This window comes from Anolis carolinensis, chromosome 1 (assembly GCF_035594765.1).
Source record: "Anolis carolinensis isolate JA03-04 chromosome 1, rAnoCar3.1.pri, whole genome shotgun sequence".
Lineage (NCBI taxonomy): Eukaryota > Metazoa > Chordata > Lepidosauria > Squamata > Dactyloidae > Anolis > Anolis carolinensis.
In genome coordinates, this window is record NC_085841.1 from 21358437 (window position 1) to 21372889 (window position 14453).

The 14453-nt window shown below is 43.0% G+C and overlaps 1 protein-coding gene across 8 annotated transcripts in view; it reads left to right on the top strand.

Annotated features, from left to right (window-relative positions):
* Window positions 1-314: 314 nt before the first annotated feature.
* Window positions 315-14453, top strand: part of klhdc3 (kelch domain containing 3) — a 63675-nt gene continuing 49536 nt past the window's right edge. For 3 of the 8 annotated variants that reach the window (XM_062970873.1, XM_062970871.1, XM_062970870.1), the window contains exon 1: window positions 325-550. The gene's annotated coding sequence lies outside the window, so the exon portion shown is untranslated. Of the gene's footprint in view, window positions 655-14453 lie in introns of all 8 variants that reach the window. The other 5 variants (XM_062970901.1, XM_062970877.1, XM_062970881.1 and 2 more) reach the window with 5 other exon arrangements.

Genomic DNA, 14453 nt, shown 5'->3' on the forward strand with positions numbered 1-14453 from the left:
AGTTTGCCCATACTTGTTACTGAGGGAAATGACTGTGACATCCTGATCTACACTGACCACATAGTCTACAGTGTAAATCCAGCCTCAGTCAAGATAAGTTATCAGTACAGGACTAAGCTAATTGAACAAGGCCAGGTAGCATTGGTGCCTATACAACACAATGGAAGGCCTGCTTGTGGCCTTGCAGTGTGGATCACTTCAAGCTTCTTCCTCTCTCTAGCTCTCTCTCTCTCTCTCTCTCTCTCTCTCTCTCTCTCTCTCTCTCTCTCTCTCTCACAGGCGCCATTGAGGACTACGCTTCCCAGGCGCCTTCTGTGGGAGGGCCTCCATTCCCCTCCCGCCTTCCCTCTCGGGCCTTCTTCCTTTTTCCTTCCTCCCTTCCTTCCTTCCTCCCTTCCCCGGGGCCTGGATGGCTGGCAGGCTGGCTGGCTGCGGGGGAGGCGGAGGAAGGGAAGGAGGCGAGGCCGAGGAGAGACCCCTTGCAGAGCGGGACGGCGACGACGACGAGGCGAGGCAGCCCTGAGGCCGAGAGAATAGGCTCGTTTCTGTAGTATGTCGAATATGGAGGGATTGTGTGTGTATACATATATTTAGATCTGTGCGCCTGGAGAGGGAGGAGGGTCAAGAGAAGAGCCTCTGCGTCTATATATGTAGGTGTGTGTCTATGTGGAGATGGTGTAGCTCTGTGTAGTTACTGTTAGTATTTATGTGCGTATATAGTATGTGAATAGCGAGGAAGGAGGATTAAGAGAATAACCCCTCTATGGAGAGATTGTCTAGGCATGTGTATTTAGTATATATGTGTGTATGTAGTACGTGAGGGAGAGGATCTAGAGGAGCTATGCATCTATATGTACCCTGTATGTGTATTTAAGTGTGTATCTATGGAGATATTGTCTAGGCATGTGTATTTAGTATACATGTGTGTATGTAGTACGTGAGGGAGAGGATCTAGAGGAGCTATGCATCTATATGTACCCTGTATGTGTATTTAAGTGTGTATCTATGCAGATATTGTCTAAGCATGTGTATTTAGTATACATGTGTGTATGTAGTACGTGAGGGAGAGGATCTAGAGGAGCTATGCATCTATATGTACCCTGTATGTGTATTTAAGTGTGTATCTATGCAGATATTGTCTAAGCATGTGTATTTAGTATACATGTGTGTATGTAGTACGTGAGGGAGAGGATCTAGAGGAGCTATGCATCTATATGTACCCTGTATGTGTATTTAAGTGTGTATCTATGCAGATATTGTCTAAGCATGTGTATTTAGTATACATGTGTGTATGTAGTACGTGAGGGAGAGGATGTAGAGGAGCTATGCATCTATATGTACCCTGTATGTGTATTTAAGTGTGTATCTATGCAGATATTGTCTAGGCATGTGTATTTAGTATACATGTGTGTATGTAGTACGTGAGGGAGAGGATCTAGAGGAGCTATGCATCTATATGTACCCTGTATGTGTATTTAAGTGTGTATCTATGCAGATATTGTCTAGGCATGTGCATTTAGTATACATGTGTGTATGTAGTACATGAGGGAAAGGATCTAGAGGAGCTATGCATCTATATGTACCCTGTATGTGTATTTAAGTGTGTATCTATGGAGATATTGTCTAGGCATGTGCATTTAGTATACATGTGTGTATGTAGTACGTGAGGGAGAGGATCTAGAGGAGCTATGCATCTATATGTACCCTGTATGTGTATTTAAGTGTGTATCTATGGAGATATTGTCTAGGCATGTGCATTTAGTATACATGTGTGTATGTAGTACGTGAGGGAGAGGATCTAGAGGAGCTATGCATCTATATGTACCCTGTATGTGTATTTAAGTGTGTATCTATGCAGATATTGTCTAGGCATGTGTATTTAGTATACATGTGTGTATGTAGTACGTGAGGGAGAGGATCTAGAGGAGCTATGCATCTATATGTACCCTGTATGTGTATTTAAGTGTGTATCTATGCAGATATTGTCTAGGCATGTGTATTTAGTACATATATGTAGTACGTGAGGGAGAGGATCTAGAGAAGGGGCTATGCATCTATATGTATATGTATGCATGTGTTTATTTATGTGTATGTGTATTTAGGTGTATGCCTATGGAAAGATTGTGTATATATGTGCATGTAGTATGAGAATAAAGAGATAGGAAGATTAAAAGCGGAACCCCTGGATGTCTATTTAAGTGGGTGTCTATGAAGAGATTGTGTATGTATGTGGATTTAGTATGTGAATTGAGAGAAAGGATCTAGAGAAGGGCTTATGCATCTATATCTATATGTATACATGTGTATATTTATGCATATGTATATTTGGGTGTATGTCCATGGAGAGATTGTGTATATATGTGTGTGTGTTCAGTATATATGTGTATGTAGCATATGAATAAAGAGAAAGGAGGATTAAGAGAGGAATTCCTGGGCCTATGTATTTAAGTGTATGTCTATGGACAGATCATGTATATATGTGTATTTAGTATTTATATGTATATGTAGTACAATGTTCCCTCACTACTTCGCGGTTCACTTTTCGCGGATTCGCAGTTTCGCGGTTTTTCAATAAACTCTAAAAGACTATTATAAATCATAAAAAATTACAATTTACAGCCTAAGGAAGGGAGGAAGAAGAAGCCAAAGGGAGAGAAAAGGAGCCCAAGCGGCAACGGGAGGAGAAGGAGGCGATTTATCAACACACAATTCGTTGATAAAAATTTAAAATAGTGTATAACTATTAAAATAATGTATAAATATTAAAATAAATATAGTGTCCCTACTTCGTGGATTTTCGCTTATTGCGGGTGGTCCTGGAACCTAACCCCAGCGATATGTATGGGGACACTGTATATGAATAACGAGAAAGGAGAGATTGTGTATATATTTGTTTTTAGTATATATGTGTGTGAGTAGCATGTGAATAAACAGGAAGGAAGATTGCGAGAGGAACCCCTGTATGTGTATTTGAGTGTATGCCTATGGAGAGATCATATATATGTATTTAGTATTTATGTGCGCATGTAGTATATGAATAAAGAAAAAGGAGGATTAAGAGAGGAACCCCTGGGCCTATGTATCTGTATGTATGGGTATGTGTAAGAAGAGATTGTGTAGGCATGTGTATTTAGTATACATGTGTGTATGTAGTATGTGAGGGAAAGGATCTAGTGAAGGGTCTGTGCATCTATATGTGTGCATATGTATATTTAGGTGTACATATATTTAAGTGTATGTCTATGGGTAGATTTTGTATATGTGTATATGTAGTAAATATGAATAAAGAGAAAGGAGGATCCAGAGAAGGGCCTGTACATCTATATTCATATGTATGCATGTGTTTATTTAGGTGTATGTATATTTAGATGTATGTCTACGGAGAAATAGTGTGTATATGTGTGTGTGTGTTTAGTATATGTGTGTGTGTAGCATGTGAATAAAGAGAAAGGAGAATTAAGAGAGGAACCCCTGTATCTGTATTTAAGTGTATATCTTTGGACTGGAGAGATTATGTATATATGCTTGTATGTAATATTTGAATAAAGAGAAAGGAAGATCCAGAGAGGGGACTATGCATCCATATGCATGCATGTATGTATTTAGGTGTTATGATTGAGCCTCATGGCTCTGTTACTGACAGACGTGGGCGTAAGACTCCTCGAGAGTCAGATACTCTCGAGGAGCGAGAGAGAAAAAGACTGCGAGACATATTTGCAGCACCATCTGACGAGGAGTCTTTCGAAGGGTTTACGGAGAGAATGGAGGAGGGGCTGGTTAGCTCAGAGGAGGATGAGATGGATTGGACTCGGGTAAGGGAGGAAGTGGGTGCCACTGGCCATGATGGGACAGAAGATGAATGGGGACCTTCAGGATTAGACCCATGGTTTAGCTGGAGGGATGGGACGGGATCCACAGCTGGAGATGCTGTTGGGCGTAGTCAGAGGTGTTCCAGCTCTGACGAGGAAAGTGATGAGGAAACGCCCGGGTTAAGGAGGACAGCTGACAGTGATGAAGATTTGTAACTGGCATAAAATGGGGCTTGGGAGCAATTGCAAATTGCGTTGGGCAAGGTAATCTGGGCAAACGCTTGGGATCCGTGTGTGTGTGGGACGCTTCCCTGAAGACTTGTGTGCTTTCCTGTGCTGTGACCTTGACCCTCCGTCGTCTTCTTGACGGACGCCATCTCCTGCTTTGAGAACTCGGACTGAACTGACCACGGCTTGTCTTCCCCCCCTTCTTGGACTTGGAAAAACTACAAACGTCTGCTTCTGGCTTTGATCTACGGAACGGAACTGGTCTACTCAACTGCTACAATCCTTGGCTGTTTTACTCGTGTTGGAGATCCTGTCTGCTGTGTGTGTGGGGGAGCGACGCAAGTTACTCTAAGCACAGTGTTGGCAGCAGAGAGGAATCTGCTGCCAATTAGTTGCATTCTTTGTATCTTTTGTTCCTTGGCTTTCGTTTCGTTTATACCCAGGCTGACGCAAGCAGTTTGTTTTTACCCGGATTAAACTCCGGTTTAATCCGGTTTATCTTTTGAACATTTACTTTTGCCCCTTTTTGCTCCTAAAGGCAAAAACTGCCTGGCCCTTGTGTTTTACGGGCATTTTTGAGTTCTGTAATCTAATAAACTCTGTTACTTTGAATCTTGTGGCGTTCTGTCCTTGACAGATTGCCCAACGCCCATAAAAGGTTTATTGCAGCAATAAACCCGTCAGGAAGACGATGGATGAGTTACGGGCCAAAGTAGACCAATTGCAAACGGCTTTTACCGTTAGCCAAACAGCTCAGGCTGTGAAAGGACATGTTTTGACTCCTGAACGCTTTGACGGAACCAGGTGCAAGTTGCCAACCTTTTTGGCACAAGTGGAGCTTTATTTTTCTCAGCTCAGTGCTCATGCTTTTCCTACAGACACTAGCAAGGTGGCCTTTATTTTGAGTTTGTTGACCGGTCCCGCAGGACAATGGGCCACTAATTTAATTTTGGGAAATGACCCAGTCAAGGACAATTTGAATAATTTCAAAAAGTTGTTAACTGATACTTTTGGGGATCCTCTCCGCACGGAGAACGCTGGGTGGGCTCTGTATCGGTTGAAACAGGGAAAGGGGACTGTTTTGGATTACTTAAATAAGTTTAACCTGTATCGCCACCAGCTGGATTGGGGGGAAAATGCATTCATGCTTTTATTTACTGCCGGGTTAAGTGATATGCTCCAGGATGAATTAGCACGCTTGGAGCCGGCTGAAAGCTGGGACGCCTTAGTAGCTAAGGTGCTGCGTTTAGACGCAAGGTTCGAGGCTCGTAAACACTCAAAAGCAATGTGTGCGCCACCCATGCATGTAACCAGGGCACCTGTGGTGATGGGGGAAGAGCCCATGGAGCTTGGGGTCTTTAAAAAGCTGTCTACAGAGGAAAAGAGCCGTAGGAGGCAGCTGGGCTTGTGTTTGTACTGTGGGAATGCTGGGCATTTTGCCAAAAATTGTAATGTGAAACCTTCCCAGCTTTCGGGAAAAGGCCAGCCCTAGTGCGACGTGAGTCCAACGCATTAGGGCTCCTCAAGCAGTCAACTGAGGGGAGGAAGCATGTTTTCGTACCCATTACATTATCTGTTGGGGGAAGGGAACTTGTTTCTACTTTGGCACTGCTGGACTCAGGAGCTACGGTCTCCTATGTAGATATTGAGTTTGCTAAGAAGCATGGCATTCCTAGAGTGCGCAAGGCATGCGACGTGTGGGTGGAAGGAGCAGATGGGAGACTGCTGGAGACTGGGGTGGTTAACCATGAAACCTCAGCAGTAACGTGGGAGGTGCAGGGAGTAACGGGAACGTTTGTGTGGGATATTACGAGCTTGCCTAGATATGATGTGATCCTGGGGATGGATTGGCTAGCTGTAGTAAACCCACAAGTAGATTGGGCAACACGTAAAGTGATCTTAAAGAGGCAGGACTGTTGCACTCTAAATGTTACTCATTCTGATATGGAGGGAGTGCCTGCTGAGTATGGGGAGTTCTCTGATGTATTTTGTAAAAGAGAAGCGGACAAATTACCACCGCACAGGCCATATGATTGCGCCATCAAGTTGGCAGAAGGTGCGAAACTGCCAGCAGGGAGGCTGTATGCCTTGACTGTACCGGAAAGGCAAGCTTTGCGGGAGTTTCTAGATGAAAATTTAGCCAAGGGGTTTATTCGCCCATCTAGTTCTCCAACTGCGGCACCAGTATTCTTTGTAGCCAAAAAGACTGGGGAACTTAGGCTGGTCTGTGACTATCGGATCCTAAACAAATACACCATTCGGGATAGGTACCCGCTCCCTTTAATCTCGGAACTGTTATCAAGGGTGCAAGGGGCTAAGGTCTTTACCAAGCTTGACCTGCGGGGGGCCTATAACTTAATCCGTATACGGGAAGGGGATGAATGGAAGACGGCATTTAACACGTGTTTCGGATGCCACGAGTTCCGAGTCATGCCTTTTGGGCTTTGTAATGCTCCTGCGGTATTCCAGAGGTTCATGAACGATGTGTTCAGGGACCTAATTGACCAATTTTTAGTGATTTATTTGGATGATATCTTGATTTTTTCTAAGGACGAGAAAGAACATCGTCAACATGTCAAGCAGGTTCTGCACCGACTGCGGGCTAATGGGCTTTTCGCCAAGGCTTCCAAGTGCGTCTTTCATGTGCCTGAAGTGGAGTTCCTAGGTCATGTAGTGTCAGGTAGGGAACTTAAAATGGACCCACATAAGGTTGACGCCGTCAACTCATGGCAGGAGCTGAAGACTAAGAAGGATGTACAAAGGTTCTTGGGTTTCGCCAATTACTACCGGGAGTTTATTCCGAATTTTGCAAAGCTCACGGTACCTTTGACGCAGCTTCTGCGCAAGAAACAGCCATTTGTGTGGGGGCGGGAAGCTCACGAGGCGTTTCTACAACTAAAGTCTAGTTTTCAATCGGACAACATACTAACCCATCCTGATGTTGACAGACCGTTCGTGGTAGAAGCGGACGCTTCTAGCTACGCGTTGGGGGCTGTATTGTCTCAGAAGGATTCCTCAGGGACCTTGCGTCCCTGTGGATTTTACTCGCGGCAACTAACACCCTTCGAGCAGAACTATACCATATGGGAGAAGGAGTTGTTGGCGATTAAGGTGGCGTTTGAGGTGTGGCGGCACTGGCTTGAAGGGGCACGGCACCAGATCGTGGTCAGATCTGATCACAAGAACTTAGAGCACTTGCAAACAGCAAAGAAGTTAAACCAGCGTCAAATCCGCTGGGCTTTGTTTTTCTCCAGGTTTAACTTCAAGGTGCAGTTCGTGGAGGGGAAGGCAAACTTGCGGGCCGATGCTTTATCCCGCAAGCCGGAATTTAAGACCAATGAGCAGGTAGTATGTCAGACCATCTTGCCTACTGCCTCTCTGTGTGTTGTAGATAATGAGCTTGGGTTACATGACCAGATTCTTGAGGCTCAGAAGGATGATGTGTGGACTCAGGAGCAACTGATGCTGCTCTCTGCAGGTAACCGTACCATACTGCCGCATCTCCAGGATCAAGACGGGGTATTGGTGCGTAGGGGGCAGGTTTACGTACCAGTGGGGGCCCTCAGGTTGGAGGTGATTAGAGCCCACCATGACGAACCCATGGCTGGGCACTTTGGCAGGTTCAAGACCGTACAGCTTATCACCAGGAGCTACTGGTGGCCAAAGATGCGGCAAGACATTCTGCGCTTTTGTGACAGCTGCGCCGTTTGTCAGCAGAGTAAGACGCCTGTTGGGCGCCCTAGAGGGTTGTTATCGTCTTTACCTGTTCCGGAGAGGCCATGGCAAATCATTTCCATGGATTTTATTTCAGATTTGCCTAAGTCTGGGGGTTATACTTGTATTTGGGTGGTGGTGGATTTATTTAGTAAACTGGCTCATTTTATTCCTTGTTCAACCATTCCGGCGGCCCCTACGTTGGCCTTACTATTTACAAAGCACATCTATCGTTTGCACGGAGCACCTGAGGTGATTATTTCAGATAGGGCTCCGCAATTTGTGTCACGCTTTTGGAAACACTTCCATGAGTGTTTGGGGACTAAGTTAAACGTGTCTTCAGCTTTCCATCCGCAAACGGATGGACAGTCGGAACGGGTTAATGGGCTCTTAGAGCAGTATCTGCGTTGTTTTTGTTTAGATCAACCCACGGCTTGGGTAAAGTGGTTACCGGTGGCGGAATTTGCTTACAACAATGCGGTGCACACGTCTAGTCAGCATACGCCATTTGAGCTAACTTATGGTTTTCACCCACGGGGAGGTGTGGCGCCGTCGACCAATGTGGTCTCTTCGGACCCTGTGTACCGCTCTTCGGAAATGGCTGCATTGCATGATGTTGCCCGTCGCTTACTGTTGGAAGCTAAGGCAACGCAGAAGACTCAGGCTGACCGCCACAGGCAGGCAGGGGAGGAGTTGGAAGAAGGGGATTTGGTGTGGTTATCTTCCAAACATATTAAACAGGCTGGGGGAAAGTTTGCGCCTCGGTATTTGGGTCCCTTTCCTATCGTTAAAAAGATTTCTTCTGTTGCGTTTCGTTTGCGTTTACCGTCTAGTTTAAAGGTCCATCCAGTCTTTCATCGTTCGCTGTTGAAACTTGATACCTCTAGTCGTCGTGGTGCTATAGCGGAGGGTATCACTGCCACTTCTCCGCCATCGGGGGAGGAGGCCTTTGTGAGAGGGGATAGTGTTATGATTGAGCCTCATGGCTCTGTTACTGACAGACGTGGGCGTAAGACTCCTCGAGAGTCAGATACTCTCGAGGAGCGAGAGAGAAAAAGACTGCGAGACATATTTGCAGCACCATCTGACGAGGAGTCTTTCGAAGGGTTTACGGAGAGAATGGAGGAGGGGCTGGTTAGCTCAGAGGAGGATGAGATGGATTGGACTCGGGTAAGGGAGGAAGTGGGTGCCACTGGCCATGATGGGACAGAAGATGAATGGGGACCTTCAGGATTAGACCCATGGTTTAGCTGGAGGGATGGGACGGGATCCACAGCTGGAGATGCTGTTGGGCGTAGTCAGAGGTGTTCCAGCTCTGACGAGGAAAGTGATGAGGAAACGCCCGGGTTAAGGAGGACAGCTGACAGTGATGAAGATTTGTAACTGGCATAAAATGGGGCTTGGGAGCAATTGCAAATTGCGTTGGGCAAGGTAATCTGGGCAAACGCTTGGGATCCGTGTGTGTGTGGGACGCTTCCCTGAAGACTTGTGTGCTTTCCTGTGCTGTGACCTTGACCCTCCGTCGTCTTCTTGACGGACGCCATCTCCTGCTTTGAGAACTCGGACTGAACTGACCACGGCTTGTCTTCCCCCCCTTCTTGGACTTGGAAAAACTACAAACGTCTGCTTCTGGCTTTGATCTACGGAACGGAACTGGTCTACTCAACTGCTACAATCCTTGGCTGTTTTACTCGTGTTGGAGATCCTGTCTGCTGTGTGTGTGGGGGAGCGACGCAAGTTACTCTAAGCACAGTGTTGGCAGCAGAGAGGAATCTGCTGCCAATTAGTTGCATTCTTTGTATCTTTTGTTCCTTGGCTTTCGTTTCGTTTATACCCAGGCTGACGCAAGCAGTTTGTTTTTACCCGGATTAAACTCCGGTTTAATCCGGTTTATCTTTTGAACATTTACTTTTGCCCCTTTTTGCTCCTAAAGGCAAAAACTGCCTGGCCCTTGTGTTTTACGGGCATTTTTGAGTTCTGTAATCTAATAAACTCTGTTACTTTGAATCTTGTGGCGTTCTGTCCTTGACATTAGGTGTACATATATTTAAATATATATCTATGGAGAGATTGTGTATGTCTTTGTATTTAGTATATATGTGTGTGTATATAGTATGTGAATGGAGAGAGAGGAGGATTAAAGGAAAGGCCTATATTTGTGTATGTAGAGAATAATAATATATTAATACTTTATTTATAACCTGCCCTATCTTCCTGAGGGGGCTCAGAATTAAGTAAGCCTATGTAATGTGTATTTAGGTGTATGTGTATTTAACATTTATTTGTATTTAGGTGTATGTGTGTTCAGAATATGTGTGTACACAGTATGTATGGAGGAGGAGGATAAAGAGAAGAGCCTGCGCATGTTTATGCGTATTTATGTGTATTTAGTGTGTGTGTATAGAGAGAAGAGCATTAGAAGAGCCTATGCATGTATATGTATTTAATGTATATGCACTGTATTGTGTGTGTGTGTTTGTAGGTAGGTAGTAAGGGTATGTAGAGAAGGGAGGATTAAGGGAAGAACTTCTGCATGTGTTTAGGTGTGTGGAGGTGTGTGGAGTAAGGGTATGTAGAGAGGAGGATTAGGAATAAAGCTATGCATGTGTATAAATAGATAGGATTCAGTATATGTGTATGTATGTGGTATGTGTATGAAGAGAAAGGAGGCTTAAGAAAAGAGTCTATACATGTGTATTTAGATGTATGCATATGTGTATTTAGGTGTATGTGTGTCTCTATAGATATGTAGTATGTGTTTGGAGAGAATGTGTTGTCGAAGGCTTTCATGGCCGGGATCACAGGGTTGTTGTATGTCTTTCGGGCTGTGTGGCCATGTTCCAGAAGCATTCTCTCCTGACGTTTCGCCCACATCTATGGCAGGCATCCTCAGAGGTTGTGAGGTATGGAGAAAACTAAGCAAAGAGGTTAATATATATCTGTGGAAAGTCTAGGGTGAGAGAGGTCAGTGTGAATGTTGTGTAGTTAATCACTTTAATTAGCATTTGAAAAGCTTATCTGCTGTCTTCTTCCTGCCTCTGGGGCATCTTTTGTTTAGAGTCGTTAACTGCCCTTGGTTGATTCATGTCTGGAAATCCTCTGTTTTCAGAGTATTGCTTTTTATTTACTGTTCTGATTTTTGAGTTTTTTAATACTGGTAGCCAGATTTTGTTCATTTTCATGGTTTCTTCCTTTCTGTTGAAGTTGTCCACATGCTTGTGGATTTCAATGGCTTCTTTGTGTAGTCTGACATGATAGTTGTTAGAATGGTCCAGCATTTTTGTGTTCTCAAATAGTATTCTGTGTCCAGGCTGGTTCATCAAATGCTCTGCTATGGCTGATTTCTCTGGTTGAATTAGTCTGCAGTGCCTTTCATGTTCTTTGACTCTTGTTTGGGCGCTGCGTTTGGTGGTCCCTATGTAGACTTGTCCACAGCTGCATGGTATCCGGTAGACTCCTGCAGAAGAGAGAGGATCCCTCTTGTCCTTCGCTGACCGTAGCATTTGTTGGATTTTCTTCGTGGGTCTGTAGATAATTTGTAGGTTGTGCTTCTTCTTTGGAGAGAATCTGCGTATACACCTTTAGGTGTATGTGTATTGAGAAATTTTATATGTATGTATCTTCAGTAAATGTGTGTATGTAGCATGTGTATGGAGAGAAATGAGGACTAAGAGAAGAGCCTATGCCTATGTATATGCTTATTTAGGTGGAGGGATATGTTTTGTTGTGCATATGTGCATTTAGTATGTTTATGGTGAGAAAGGAGGATTAAAGGAAGAACTTATGCATGTGTATGGTTTTTTAAGGTGTATATTTACATTTATATGTACTTATGAGTATGTAGTATGTGTCTGGAGGGAGAAGACAATGGAAAGGAGAAAATGCATTTTTCTGTGTGTGCATTCTGTATATTTAAGTGTACCATTGGCTCTGCATATCCACAGATTTTGCATCCATGGATTCAACCATCCATGGCTTGAAAATATCCCCCTGCCCACAAAAAATTGAAAAAGCAAACCTTAGTGTCCTATACACAGAACACTATTTATTATACTGCTGTATATAATGGGATTTGAGCATCCAGAGGTTTTGGTATTCACAGTGATGCTGTAGCCAAGGCACACTGTATGTGTATGAAGAGAGAATAGGACTGAGAGAAGGAAAGCCTATGAGTGTATATGTGTATTTAGTATGTGTATGCAGTACAATAGGCCCTCACTGTCCACTGGAGTTTGGTTCCAGGACCCTTGTGGATACTTCAATCCAAGGATGCTCAAGTCCCATTATATACAGTTGCATAGTAATCTGGTATCAGTTATATAAAGTGGGAAAATCAAGGTTTGTTTTTTAAATTGAAAATATTTTCAAGATTTGGACGGTTGAATCTGTGGATACACAGACTGTAGTACAGTGGGCACTCGGTATCCACTGGGGTTTGGTTCCAGGATCCTCTGTGGATACCAAAATAAATGAATGCTTAAGTCTCACTATATATGATGGTGGTGTAAAATAGCGTATTTTGTATAAAATGGTGAACAACTCAGATGGGTGCCAGAGAAAGCCTTAGGATCTTCAAAATGGCAGGAGACTACTGTACATCAGCATAGTGCTTGGCATGTGGCAAAATCAAGGCTTGCTTTTGGGATTTTTCTCTCTCAATATTTTTATTTGTACCAGTGTGGTAGGATAGGTCAACTGTATGCATATGGGCAACAAGAAGGGTTGAGAGGAGAAGAGACTATGTGGTGGGTGGTGAGGTGTCAGAATAGGTTCCCATTGTCAGATCTGGAGAGCTTGACCTAGGAGCCTTAAAAGGTTGATTTTTTCCCCTGTTGCATCTTGTTTAATTCTATTTTTCAAGAGAGCCAAAGGTGAATTGTAGTGGTGGATCAGTATGAAGGCAGACCTGGGACATTGTACTGACTGACATGAATTAAGAAATAGATTTCTCCCAAATCTAGGTGCATTGTACTCAAGCCTGGCCAAGTTATTTTGTTACCTGAAGCAGCAGATCTGATAAACACATGTTTTAATCCTCTCAGTCAATAAAAATACAATAATTAAATATTTTCCTACTCTTTTCTGTCATATTCTATCAGCTGCCTTAGTTTGCCTCCTTAGCCTTTTGGGTGGGAAAGTTAGCCTTCGTGTGTGCCAGAAATGGGTGACTTTGGTTCTTGAAATAGGTTTTGGCCAGTGGTGAGGGACCATGGTTGTTTCAGTTCAATATCCATTGGAGGAACATAGTTGCCCACTGTTGATATCCCTGCCCTCAATAATATCAAATTGATAACCCACTCCTCAAATGCCTGTTTGTGCATAAAATGGTCTGTTGTGGCATTTTGCAAGGAAGTGGTTTTTACAATGAAACACTAGTCATTTGAGCATTCCTTTGAAGATAAGTGGATGAAATCTCCTAACTTAAATCAGTCACTTTATTTGTATTCCACACCTTTCCCCCCAAAATGGTACGTAGTGAGTGGACTAAATTTTCTATGTTTCTTGGTGGTGAGACATGCTATCTGAGATTGACGATGGTCCAAAATGTCTGCATGCTGTTCTAAATAGCTTGCTTTTGTGGTTTATCTTGCTAGGGCACAGACACCTTTTATCAGTTTTCCATTATCATCGTTGTTGTCAGTATTTATTACTTAATAATATAGCACCCCTGGTTTTCAGCATACCACTGAAGTACATGGGAAAAATGGACTGGGCATGCAACTAATGAGTGTAGATTATAGTATGTAACACAGTTTTTGTTCCTGGGATATAAATGTAATTTCCTAATTGGTTATTTCATTAAAAAGACATGGAAAAGTTTATTAAACTACAAAACTTTGTTTTGAAAGGTTTAAAATTGAATATTTTCATTAAGGAAAATTATAGACTTTTGACTTTCAGATAATATAGAAGGATAAAAAGCAGAAACAAAGTTTCTGGAGTATAACACCTACTTTCAAAGTAGTTAAACAGGAAAACACTTTCAAACCAGGAACATAATTTTTTTCAATTTTTGCCACATAATATTACATACTAGACAGTAGATGAAATGACAGAAAAGCTAATGAAATAGGTACGGAGGGATGGATGCAGGCAAATGCAGTTACAAGTATTAAGATTTATGATGTGTAAATGCATAAACCAAAGATGATCTACTCTGACCTCCTACCCATCTATGAACACAATTTTTGACTTCGATTAGACCCTCTTTTTCATCCAGTGATAGATACTGGAGGTATGCTGTATTCCCCACCCTATATTGTGAGCAGCATTGCTACATGTAAAAACAGACAATAATATTTAAAATAACTGATATAATTCTCTATTACTAATATAAATTAGGACCTCCATTTCATCTGTAAAATTCCCAATCCAAAACCAACCCATGTTTATGGAGTGAACTATTTAGATATGTCACATATTTTGCAGGCAAAACACTGAGGCAATCAGATGCTTTTTGATGATAACTTATAACTCAGCAGGTTGCAAGTTTTCTGAATGTCTACTTCAGAAGCTATTAATTACTTCATATTGGCTTGAATGTGAGCATTTCTAAAATTTCTAACTATAGTTGAATGTGCATGCTAATATGAAAGTGCAGTTTCCTGTGTCATACCTTTGGAACCAATGCTCACATCCAGTTAGGATAATTCTCTTATCACTAGTATAAATTAGGACCTCCATTTCATCTGTAGAGTTCCC